We start from the raw sequence: 13,814 nt of genomic DNA on the forward strand, positions 1-13,814 counted from the left end.
TAAAAACAAAAATACCTGGAAAAACTCAGCAGGTCTGGCAGCATCTGCGGAGAGGAACACAGTTAACGTTTCCAGTCCGAATGACCCTTCAACAGAACTAAGTAAAAATAGAAGAGAGGTGAAATATAAGCTGGTTTAAGGTGGGGGGGGGGGGGGGTGGAACAAGTAGGGCTGGATAGAGGGCCAGTGATAGGTGGAGATAACCAAAAGATGTCACAGACAAAAGAACAAAGAGGTGTTGAAGGTGGTGATATTATCTAAGGAATGTGCTAATTAAGGGTAGAAAGCAGGACAAGCGAGGTACAGATAGTCCTAGGGGTGGGGTGGGATGAAGGAATCAAAAAAGGCTAAAAGGTAGAGATAAAACAATGGATGGAAATACATTTAAAAATAATGGAAGTAGGTGGGAAAAGAAAAATCTTTATAAATTATTGGAAAAAAAAAGGGGGGGGTGGAATCGGAAAGGGGGTGAGGATGGAGGAGAGAGTTCATGATCTAAAATTGTTGAACTCAATATTCAGTCCGGAAGGCTGTAAAGTGCCTAGTCGGAAGATGAGATGCTATTCCTCCAGTTTGCGTTGAGCTTCACTGGAACAATGCAGCAAGCCAAGGACGGACATGTGGGCATGAGAGCAGGGTGGAGTGTTGAAATGGCAAATGACAGGGAGGTCTGGGTAATGCTTGCGGACAGACTGAAGGTGTTCTGCAAAGCAGTCACACAGTCTGCATTTGGTCTCTCCAATGTAGAGGAAACCGCATTGGGAGCAATGAATGCAGTAGACTAAATTGAGGGAAGTGCAAGTGAAATGCTGCTTCACTTGAAAGGAGTGTTTGGGCCCTTGGACGGTGAGGAGAGGGGAAGTAAAGGGGCAGGTGTTGCTTCTGCGGTTGCATGGGAAGGTGCCGTGGGAGGGGGTTGAGGTGGAGGGGGTGATGGAGGAGTGGACCAGGGTGTCCCGGAGGGAATGATCCCTGCGGAATGCCGCCAGGCGGGGTGCAGGGAAGATGTGTTTGGTGGTGGCATCATGCTGGAGTTGGCGGAAATGGCGGAGGATGATCCTTTGAATGCGGAGGCTGGTGGGGTGATAAGTGAGGACAAAGGGGCAGTGAACGTTCAGCATTGGAGAGGGGAAGGTCAGGGGGTATGGTGAATACACGCCCGGGGCTGGGATTGGAAGACGGGATGGGGACAGAGGGACAGGCAGGGGTGGAGGGTCCTGGATGGGCGTTGGTGTCGATGAGTTATTGGAGCTTGCGTTCCTTTGCACCTGAAAGAAAGAGACAAAGTTTCTATCATGTTTCTGGGAGGGAGAAGAAGGTGTGAGGGCGGATGCGCGGGAGATGGGCCGGACACGGTTGAGGGCCCTGTCAACCACCGTGGGTGGAAAACCTCGGTTAAGGAAGAAGGAGGACATGTCAGAGGAACTGTTTTTGAAAGTGGCATCATCAGAACAGATGTGACGGTGGCGAAGGAACTGAGAGAATGGGATGGAGTCCTTACAGGAAGCGGGGTTTGAGGAGCTGTAGTCGAGGTAGCTGTGGGAGTCGGTAGGCTTGTAATGAATATTGGTGGACAGTCTATCACCAGAAATTGAGACAGAGAGGTCAAGGAAGGGAAGGGAAGTGTCAGAGATGGACCATGTGAAAATGATGGAGGGGTGGAAATTGGAAGCAAAATTAATAAATTTTTCCAGGTCCAGACGAGAGCATGAAGCAGCACCAAAGTAATCATCGATGTACCAGAGAAAGAGTTGTGGGAGGGGGCCGGAGTAGGACTGGAACAAGGAATGTTCCACACACCCCATAAAGAGACAGGCATAGCTGGGGCCCATGTGGGTACCCATAGCCACACCTTTTATTTGGAGGAAGTGAGAGGAGTTTAAGGAGAAATTGTTCAGTGTGAGAACAAGTTCAGCCAGACGGAGGAGAGTAGTGGTGGATGGGGATTGTTTGGGCCTCTGTTCGAGGAAGAAGCAGAGAGTCATCAGACCATTCCGGTGGGTGATGGAGGTGTAGAGGGATTGGACGTCCATGGTGAAGAGGAGGCGGTTGGGGCCAGGGAACTGGAAATTGTTGATATGATGTAGGGTGTCAGAGGAATCATGGATGTAGTTGGGAAGGGACTGGACAAGGGGAGAGAGAATGGAGTCAAGATAGCAAGAAATGAGTTCCGTGGGGCAGGAACAGGCTGACACAATCGGTCTGCCGGGACAGTCCTGTTTGTGGATTTTGGGTAGGAGGTAGAAGCGGGCCATGTGAGGTTGGGAGACTATCAGGTTGGAAGCTGTGGAAGGAAAATCTCCAGAGGAGATGAGGTCAGTAACAGTCCTGGAAACAATGGCTTGATGTTCAGTGGTGGAGTCATGGTCCAGGGGGAGGTAGGAGCAAGTGTCTGCAAGTTGACGCTCAGCCTCTGCAAGGTAGAAGTCAGTGTGCCAGACAACAACAGCACCACCCTTGTCAGTGGGTTTGATGACAATGTCAGGGTTGGACCTGAGAGAATGGAGTGCAGCAAGTTCAGAGAGAGACAGGTTAGAGTGGGTGAGAGGAGCAGAGAAATTGAGACGACTAATGTCACGCCGACAGTTCTCAATGAAAAGATCAAGAGAAGGTAAGAATCCAGAGGGAGGGGTCCAGGTGGAGAGAGAATATTGGAGGTGGGTAAAAGGATCCGTTGAACGGGGAGAGGACTCCTACCCAAAGAAGTGAGCACGGAGACGAAGGCGGCGGAAGAAGAGTTCAGCATCGTGCCGAGCCCGAAATTCATTGAGATGAGGGTGTAAGGGTATGAAACTAAGTCCTTTGCTGAGCACTGAACGTTCAGCGTTGGAGAGGGGAAGGTCAGGGGGTATGGTGAATACACGGCCGGGGCTGGGATTGGAAGACGGGATGGGGACAGAGGGACAGGCAGGGGTGGAGGGTCCTGGATGGGCGTTGGTGTCGATGAGTTATTGGAGCTTGCGTTCCTTTGCACCTGAAAGAAAGAGACAAAGTTTCTTGTTGAGGTGGTGTCCCTAATTGGGCGGTGGTATCTTCAGTGGAGGAGCAGATCCTGGAAATGGCATGTGAGCGAGTGTGCAGCCAGGTCCACTCGTCGCGGAGAGGCAGGAGTTTCAGAGGAGGGCAAGAGTCCAGTGGACAAGGAAGAGATTGGAAGAGGGTATGAGGGATGTAGGGCTGCGGTTGTAAGACTGACAGATGAAATCCACTAATCTCTTATGACGTCCATAAGTCGTTGCTTAGCCAGATCGCCAATCTGAGAAGCTATCAGAATGCGAGTACTCTGATTCGTAAATGCTGATGGAAACTCATATATGTTTTCCCTCTCTCAGATGGAGCATCTTCCAAACCGCAGAATGACCTGGAAGACCTCCTTGACATCAGAGGATGATGTACAGCCAGATGCACTTGTATCACATCCCCTCTGCACCATGTACCAACGCAGATACAGGCATATTAGCAGGAATGAGCATTTCGGAACAGATGGTAGTGCACACTAGGGAAGGCACGTCACACTTGCTTGAGGAGATGGCGGAGGCAGAGAGTCCACAGGGCACCAGAAATCGGAGGATTGCTGGAGACCAGGACGATGGTGAGTCTGAGGCAGATGATGAGCCTCTGGAATTGTCCATCAGGGGGCAAATGCTAGATGTCCAGCGGGATGCATGTGAAGATCTGGCAGAGATCCCAAAGGGTCTGCGTGCCATGGTCTCTGTATTGCAGGAGTCCATAAGGAGCATTAACTCACAGCTCTGAATGCACAGCATCCTCCATAGAGAGAGTGTCGACTCTCATGGAGTGGCAGCTCAGTCAATCAGGGGTTTCTGGGGTTGCGTTCCTACCTGCAAGCCCACACATGGGCAGTGACCTCAGCAGGTGTGTGAGAGGTGGTGAGGCACCTAGAGACTCTACTGGCATCCTGTCCATCTCTGGTGAGCAGGGAGGTTCAAAAAAACCTCATGTTGGCAGACGACCTGCAGCTCCATGCATCTGGGGGGTCCTCTCACGGCGTTCTGATAATGGCAGCAGCTCCTCCACCCCTTTGCCAGTGACCATCACATCTGAGGATACCACGATGACTGAGGAGTGCCCAGCCATGGCGCTGGACTCTCATGCCATTGGGGCCCACATGGGCCCCGGTGACCAGAGGACGTCCACCAAAGTCAGCAAGGCCGACGAGGCATCGGGGTCAGCAGTCTGCCTCCAATGCAGCTGCCAGTGAGGGGGAAGCACCAAGATGTAGCACTCCTAAGCAGAAATTTAAGTCACTATGATCATAGAAGGGGTTTCCTGGGTGAATCATTTCTCATTGTCACTTGTGTAATGTTGTATGTATGTCACAAATCACAATTAAAATGTGACATCATGTCAAATGGCCTAATTGTGCTTTATGCCGTAGTTAGGGAGGAGGCCTGCAACTCTGTATAAAACATCGATTGGGCTGCAAAGTATATTTCAGATTGAGGGACAGGAGAAGATGGTTCCAGGAGGGCCTCATCAGTCTCAAGCAGTAAGGTGATGGTCTGTTTGCGAATATTTGGAATCCTGATTTTGGAGTCCTACTGGAAACTCCACTGAATCAAGGCCTCCCTGGTCTCCCCAGCTTCCATAAGCATCCTCATTGCTAGATCTTCTTCATCAGACTGGTGCTGAAAAGGCTCCTCCTCAGATACAGCACTGGATTCATCCTCAGCAGCTTCTGGAAGAACATCACTGCCTTCATCCTCCATCTGCTCCATCCTTGAGAGGGCCAGAATGTGAAAGGTGCAGCAGACAACCACCATAAGGGAAATGTTTTCCAGAAGATATTGCAGAGATCTTCCTGAGCAGTCCAGACAGTGAAACCTCATTTTGAGGAGGCCTATTGTCTTCTCAATGATGGCCCTTGAGGAGGCATGACTCCTTTTGTACCTCTCCTTCGCAGGCATCCATAGGTGTCCTCGCGGTGTCATCAGCCACGTTTTGAGTGGATATTCTTTGTCCCCCAGCAGCCAGACATCCAACCATGCTGGGGCTATGAAGAGCCTTGGCATCTGGGAGTGACGCAAGATGTACGCATCATGGCAGCTTCCAGGATACCTGGCACAAACTTGTAGAATCTCGTGCTTGTGATCATACACTATCTGAACATTCAGAAGTGGAACCCCTTTCTATTCAAAGGCCCCTGACTCTCCCACAGGTGCCTTGATGGGCACATGTGTGCAGTCAATGGCTCCCTGAATCCATGGAAAGCCTGCTACAGCTGTGAAACTTCTGGCTCGCTCTGCCTGACAGCCCTCACCAGTCTTGTCGTGAATAAAGGTGTTTACTCTTCCAGACAGTGCATCTGTCACTAGTTTGATGCAGCTGTGCACTGCGGATTGCAACACTCCACTAAGATCTCTCACAGACCCCTGGAACAAACCCAAGGCATAAAAATTAAGGGCAACCTTCAGAGCTGCTGACATAGAGTGGCCACCTGTACAGTTTGAGGCTATCTCGGAGCTGTTCATGTCACACATTGAAGTGACTGTTTCCCTGGAGTGACCTTCTTCGCCACTGTACCTCTGTCATGCCTAGGTAGCTGGATCTCAGCCTGTGTACACTTCCAACAGGATACTGACACCTTCGCCTGCCCCTTCTCCCTTGCAATGCCTGCTAGCCTTCGACACCTTCTGGCTGTGCCTCTCGGTCCTGAGGGCAGACTATTACGGTGCCTGCAGCCAACTGGCTTCCTCTCCCTTCTACCCCTCTCCTCCTCATGAGGAAGTCCCTCCAGCACAGCACACACAATACCTATATCAAACTTCATGCTTGCAGAGGTTTGACCTAAAGTATTAAGGGACCTGTCTACAGAAAGCCTTTGCAAAAATTTAAACCTCCTAAAGTTATGTAAATGAACAAAATGAATCAAAAAATGAACTATAATCCACACACTCAATTTGATACTGCTACCTCCTCACCTCTACATTCCTTCTGGCCCTTATATCCCGCCCTGGACCTAGAATGATGAAAAGACGTGAAACCCTGATGTAAAAGCACACAGGCCTCTCAAAATCAGGATCAATTGGACTTTTAATGGTCTTAATTAGCCCTTTAATTGCTGGCGGGTGCACTTCTGATATTCACGTGCGCCTACCAACTGGAATATCAGGAGGCTCCCCCGATATCATCACGCGCCATTTCATGCTGCACTGGGACTGCCACACGCCTATACGAAAAATATGAAATTCTGGCCAGTATCTTTTTCCAAAAGTTCAGCACACATCTATTTTAATGGAGAAACTATCCCCATTAAGATATTAGCTTGCAAGCCAAGACTTTATAGACTATAACCAGTTGTGTGCAAGTGAAGTATTATTAACATTATATAATACAATGTATAAAGCTTCCCTAATGGCTCAGTTGATAAAAGTGTTTAGCACAGCGATACAGTATGTACAGACCCCTAATCTGATTCCTGGTCAATGGCGAATAAGTTGATCTCAGCTGAACTAGTAATAGACACTCAAAGTGGGTTCTTGTGCTGCAATTGGAAAGAGGAGGGGATCACCCAATGTTTTCAATACCCAGTAACCCTTATAGTCACTGCACTCTCCAACTAATCACTTGAATGTTCTGTTTTTAAAAGTGGCTTCACACTAGGACAAGTGATACTACAGCATGGGGCATGAGCGTCATTGGCAAGACCAGAATTTATTGCCCATTCCTAATTGCCCTTGAGAAGGGGTGGTGTGCTGCCTTCTTTATCTACTGCAGTCCATCTGGTGTAGGTACACCTACAGTGCTGTTAGGGAAGGAGTTCCAGGATTTTGACCCAGTGACAGTGAAGGAACGCAATATAGTTCCAAGTCAGGATGGTGTGTGGTTAGGAGGGGAACTTGCAGATGGTGGCATTCCCAAATATCTACTGCCTTTGTACTTCTAGGTGGCAGAGGTCATGGGTTTGGAAGCTGCAGTCAAAGGAGCCTTGGGAGATTGCCAACTAGATATTGTGAAATGACCAATGAAGATAGCTTTACTTCTTTAGCCAAAATCACCAGTCCAGTCCTCAAGTTGTATTAATTTGGCTTCAATTATTTCACAAAGTTTACACAGCCAGAACAATAAAATAAAAATTTCAATACATGTTAGTTCACAAAGTTGTTAATCTTTTTCCTCAAAATTAGATTAACGCTCTCTAGCAGTCCCTCAAAGTGAGAAAGATGCTTGTCACGGAGCCCATAGCAAGAGCTTGCGCATGGAGTCTTTTAATGTGGGGATGTTGTTGGGTTGCAGTTGCCACACGGTTCTGGCTGACCAGGAATCTCTCCCGTTCTTATCACCTGCCGTAGGTATATTGGAAGGATTTACAGATTGACAGTCAACTTGTTTGGCAATGCCATGAGCACACCTTCTGTGACCACCAAGTCCTGGGGTGGGACTCAAACCCAGAGCTTCTGGCTCAGAGATAGGGACGCCACAAGACCTCCTCCATTAAGATAACTACTTCATATAAAATAGTTTACAGAGGAATTTCACATTAATGCATTAACCAGTGAACTAACAATAGCACAAGAATTTCAAGCCCTGAAGACCAGGCATTCCATTGCCATTAAAATCAGCTGCATAAAGCAAGAGCTGTATTGTATACAACAGATTTCACAAAAAATGTTTGACTGCCAGTTCCCCATTGCTGTTTACATATTACTGTTATTGTTATTTCGCTAAAACACTAGTCCAGGTGTAGGATAACACACAAATGTTTAACATATTCATTTGAAACTCCTTTCTCAGTTACCTTAGTGTTTGCCTGTTTAAAATAAAGCAGGGAGGAATTTCAGATTAAACGTTCATACATTATTAACACAACATAATTTTAAAATTTTCATTTAAATGAAAAAATAGAATTATTAGCACTACTGATGGCATATTATTAGAGCTGCTTAAATTGTGTTTGAGATAAATATGTTGTTTCATTCAGATATTTCATTTTGAAAGTTACTTATTCACAGACTTTCTGCTTAAACATTCTGTGCTGAGGAAAATGACAAAAACAAAATAAAAATGAGCAAGTAATGCTGACAGTGCGTTGCAAATTGAAAAAGTTTTAATGTTGAAATTATTTGACTAAATTCAATGGAAAAAACTCCAAAGATAATTCATTCATTTGTACTTATGTAATCAACATGCTGTATTGGTCCAAACCACTATAAATCTAACTCCCATTCCTATAAAATCAAAATAAATTTAGACATCAAATATTATAAATATTAAGACAACATGAAAATGCATGTGTCGTTGTACAGCATTTACCAACCATTATTCAAAGATTTCAGCATAACCTATCACTTTTAAATCCATAACATCATCTCCTTATGCTGTCAAATTCTTTCTCCAAAGCAGGTGTTAATCTAACTGTCCTATAATGTTGAGATGCATATCTCGTGCCTTTTCTCCCCTAACATTAGGATAGCATTTGCAATACATCAATTCTCATGTACTGTTCCTGTGTTTATGGAGCTCCCAAAAATACAAACTTGAGCCTACTCTTTTTTACTTCTTCATGGCTTCTGAGAATCCAAGAGTGTATCTCATTTGGCCCAGGCAGTTGGTCCAATTACTTATTTGTATTTCTTTATCATGTATGCTTCACTACTGATTTACAAGGGTTACGGATTTCAGAGTCGATTTAGCTGGATGTGAAATTTGTCCGCAGTCATAAGATGCAAAAGAATCTAATTAAACACTCCTCCATTCCTGGCTGCTCTATTCCCAATTTGTTCCTTAAAAGAACCATTCTCATTGCTACCATAAAATTACTAAAATAGGTAAAACAAAGAGCATTGAATCTCTTTTATGGTTGTCTATGTTCTACTTTTATATTGTTTTCCTATCTTTTAACGCTACTTTTAGTTTACACCACTTGAATTTGTGTGGCACCCAGTAATCAATTTTTGTATCCTTTTAAAATACTTGAGCATTGCTCACAACAGTAAGGCAGGTTACAGCAGCATCTGTGGAGAGAAACAGAGTCAATGGATGGGATTTTCCAGTCCGTCAGCGGTGGATGCCATGGCAGGTTGGACAGGAAAATGCAGAGAATGACCAAAAGTTAAGTTCCCGCTGGCGCATAACTAGTACGCGATTTGCCACTCCCGACTTTCAAATCAGTCAGGCAATCCATCATGCCATGTTGGGAATTGAATTTGCATTCATTTGAATATCATGAATACTCATTAAAAATCCAGCTCGCCAGAATCGCACCCCCACTCCAGATCAAAAGGTTACATCAGCAGCTAATTAGACTGGCGTGATTCACAACTGGATATAAGTGACATGCACCTGGTGAGCTCCACTTGTGACCTCAAGGTGTGTGTGTGTGTGTGTGTGTGTGCAGCATTCGCCTAACTTTCACAGTGCTGCGCTTGTGGCTGCTCCAATGCTATGCCAAGGCTATGCAGGCAAAAGCAGCGAGAAGACAAGCAGGCAGGCAGGCGACGTAGTCAAAGCCAAGGCTTACCATGCGAGACCAGTGGGAAGTTGGGGATTAGGGGGGTTGGAGGGCAAAGGCTTGACTGGGAGGGGGAGTGAGTTTTCTCAGCTTCGGTTCCTGTAGACAGCAACTTGATGCACAGAGGTTGGAGGCTTTTCACACTTGTGTTAGATCTTAGAATACCTTCTCATCTTACACATAGCCTCATTTTCTTTATACATGTTTCTCCCTTTTAAATGCAAATTCCATTGTTCCAATATTTAGAACTTTACCTTTCTCATAATATAAGTCTTTTCGTGGTGCTAATTTTATCAATAACCTTTGGGAAATATAAACACACAGTATGGCTTAGCTTCTTCCAGCTAGGTGTAACATCTTACCATCTCTTTGAAATTCAAACTAGCTGAATTTATCCAAAAAGTGCAAATGTTCCTTATACCTCACATTCTAAAACTTCAGCCATATTTACACATTTAGCATTTCAAACCTAGCTTCTTGGTTTTTTTTATCCCTTCATCGGATGTGGGCTTCGCTGGCTGGGCCAGCATTTATTGTCCATCACTAGCTGCCTTTGAGAAGGTGGTGGTGAGATGCCTTCTTGAACCAATGCAGTCCGTGTGGTGCAGGTACACCCACAGTGCTATTAGGGAGTTCCAGGATTTTGATCCAGCGTAAGTGAAGGAACGGCGATATATTTCCAAGTCAGGATGGTGAGTGACTTGGAGGGGAACTTACAGGTGCTGGTGTTCCCATCTATCTGCTGCCCTTGTCCTTCTAGATGGTAGTGGTCGTGGGTTTGGAAGGTACTGTCGAAGGAGCCTTGGTGAATTCCTGCAGTGCATCTTGTAGATGGTACACACTGCTGCTACTGTGCGTCAGTGGTGGAGGGAGTGAATGTTTGTGGGTGTGGTGCCAATCATGCAGGCTGCTTTGTCCTGGATGGTATCAAGTTTCTTGAGTGTTGTGGGAGCAGCACTCATCCAGGCAAGTGAGAAGTATTCCATCACACTCTTGATTTGTGCCTTGTAAATGGTGGACAGGCTTTGGGGAGTCAGGAGATGGGTTACTCATCGCATGATTCCTAGCCTCTGACCTGCTCTTGTAGCCATAGTATTTATATGGTTAGTCCAGTTCAGTTTCTGGTCAATGGTAACCCCCAGGATGTTGATAGTGAGGGATTGAGTGTTGGTAATGCCACTGAACATCAAGGAGTGATGGTTGAATTCTCTCTTGTTGGAGATGACTATTGCTTGGCACTTGTGTGGCTTGAATGTTACTTGCCACTTGTCAGCCCAAGCCTGGATATTGTCCAGGTCTTGCTGCATTTGGACATGGACAGCTTCAGTAACTGAGGAATCACGAATGGTGCTGAACATCGTGCAATCATCAGCGAACATCCCTGCTTCTGACCTTATGATGGAAGGAAGGTCATTAAGCAGCTGAACATGATTGGGCCAAGGACACTACCCTGAGGAACTTCTGCAGTGATGTCCTGGAGCTGAGAGGACTGACCTCCAACAACCACAACCATCTTCCTTTGTACTGGATTTATTCCAATCAGTAGAGAGTTTTCACCCTGATTTCCATTGACTCCAGTTTTGCAAGGGCTCCTTGACGCTACGCTCTGTCAAATGCAGCCTTGATGTCAAGGGCAGTCATTCTCACCTCACCTCTGCATTTCAGCCCTTTTGTCCATGTTTGAACCAAAGATGTAATGAGATCAGGAGCTGAGTGGCCCTGGCGGAACCCAAACTAAGAATCAACGAGCAGGTTATTGCTAAGCAATTGCCGCTTGATAACACTATTCCATTAACTTACTGATACTCTTTTCGAGTTATCAACAGTCACAGATTGCAACTCTTTTGAGCACAATCACAGTTCTTAGTTTCCGGGAGTGGGACATGAACCCACAACCCTCTGATTCAAAGGCGAGGGTGCTATGAACTGAGCCACAGCTGACACCTCGTTATTAATTTACTGATACTCTTTCGAGTTATCAACATTCACAGATTGCAACTCTTTTCAAGTACAATCACAGTTCTCGGTTTCCGGGAGTGGGACATGAACCCATAACCCTCTGATTCAAAGGCGAGGGTGCTATGAACTGAGCCACAGCTGACACCTCATTATTAATTTACTGATGATGGAGAGTAGACTGATGGGATGGTAATTGGCCGGGTTGGATTTGTCCTGCTTTTTGTGCACAGGACTGGGCAATTTTCCACATAGCTGGGTAGATGCCAGGGTGTTGTAGCTCTACTGGAACAGCTTGACTAGGGGTGCAGCAAGTTCTGGAGCACAAGTCTTCAGTACTATTGCCAGAATATTGTCAGGGCTTTTGCAGTATCCAGTGCCTTCAACCGTTTCTTGTATCACGTGGAGTGAATCGAATTGGCTGAAGACTGGCATCTGTGATGCTGGGCACCTCTGGAGGAGGCCGAAATGGATCATCCACTCGGCACTTCTGGCTGAAGATTATAGCAAACGCTTCAGCCTTATCTTTTGCACTGATGTGCTGGGCTCCTCCATCATTGACTATGGGGATATTTGTGGAGCCTCCTCCTCCAGTGAGTTGTTTAATTGTCCACCACCATTTATGGCTGGATGTGGCAGGACTGCAGAGCTTAGATCTGATCTGTTGGTCGTGGGATCGCTTAGCCCTGTCTATCACTTGCTGCTTATGCTGTTTGGCACGCAAATAGTCATGTGTTATAGCTTCACCAGGTTGACACCCCACTTTTAGGTATGCCTGGTGCTGCTCCTCCTGCACCTTTCATTGAATCAGGGTTGATCGCCTGGCTTGATGGTAATGGTAGAGTGGGGGATATGCTGGGCCATGAGGTTACAGATTGTGTTCGAGTACAAGTCTGCTGCTGCAGATGGCCCACAATGCTTCATGGATACACAGTCTTGAGTTTCCAGATCTGTTTGAAATCTATCCCATTTAGCACAGTGGTAATGCCACACAACGTGATGGAAGGTATCCTCAATGTGAAGGCGGGACTTCGTCTCCACAAGGAGCATGCGGTGGTTACTCTTACCAATACTGTCATGCACAGATGCATCTGCGGCAGCCGGGTTGGCGAGGATGAGGTAAAGTATGCTTTTCCCTCTTGTTGGTTCTCTCACCACCTGCCACAGACCCAGTCTAGCAGATATGTCATTTAGGACTCGGCCAGCTCCGTCAGTAGTGGTGCTACCGATGGAAGTCATACCCAGGGATGGTGATGGTGGTGTCTGGGGCATTATCTGTAAGATATGATTCCGTGAGGATGACTATGTCAGGCTGTTGCTTGACTAGTCTGTGAGACAGCTCTCCCAATTTTGGCACTAGCCCCCAGACGTTGGTAAAGAGGACTCTGCAGGATCGACAGGGCTGAGATTGCCATTGTCATTTCTGGTGCATAGTTCAATGACTTTGTAGCTGTTTGTTACAGCTGAGTGGCTTGCTATCAATTTCAAAGGGCATCTAAGAGTCAACCACATTGCTGTAGGCTAGGATGACAGATTTCCTACGGGCTTTTACAACACACATTAAGAATGACAGAGCCATCGAGTGTTGTTCCGTGGTCATCGTTAAACTTTTAATTCTAAATGTCTGCCGCGGCAGGATTCGAACCCGGATCCCCAGAGGATTACTAGTCCAATGACAATACCACTATGCCATCGCCTCCCCTATGACAACGCAAAACCTCCAAACCAGCTGTCTCCAGTTCAATTAAATCCCACAGGCATATATGCACACAGAGAAACTAATCCAGACCCCACTATTAACTCAATTCTACAATAAATCACAATAATCTCATGAAAATTGATATATTTTCATGACAGCCCCTTTGTCCCTCTCATGGGAAATCCCAAGTGTCAGATGGAACTAACTGAAAAGGGGCAACGGCCAAAATACATATGCCTAATGGCCCAAAGACCTCTAAACCTTGCATCTGGCAGGTTTAGGATTTGAACACTCCCATCACCTCCCCTACCCAGTACTCTCATAACACGAGTGCAAGTTGGGGCTGCTGTGTAATCAAAAGGAAACAGTCTGACAATGCCCTGGCTGAGGCTTCTCTTGCCTGGCAGACCTGTCAGATCCAAGCCCATGTCAAAGCCCTGTCATGCCTTTTCCCATTTGTAGTGGTGGTTGGGCGGGTGGGAGTGGGGGGGGCTACTGTGGATCCAGGAGACAGCACTACTGCTCCAAGGGACAATTTGGAGATGTAATGGCCAAGTTGAAAGCAACCCATGGGCTTCACAATGGCTCCCTAGTTTGCAACTGGAAGGTGACCATCGTGGGCTTATGTTCATGCTGGCATGCACATGAGATGCTTACAGCCACCAAGTTCCAGAAGGATGATGACAA

This window comes from Cetorhinus maximus, chromosome 9 (genome assembly GCF_964194155.1).
Source record: "Cetorhinus maximus chromosome 9, sCetMax3.hap1.1, whole genome shotgun sequence".
Taxonomy (NCBI): Eukaryota; Metazoa; Chordata; class Chondrichthyes; order Lamniformes; family Cetorhinidae; genus Cetorhinus; species Cetorhinus maximus.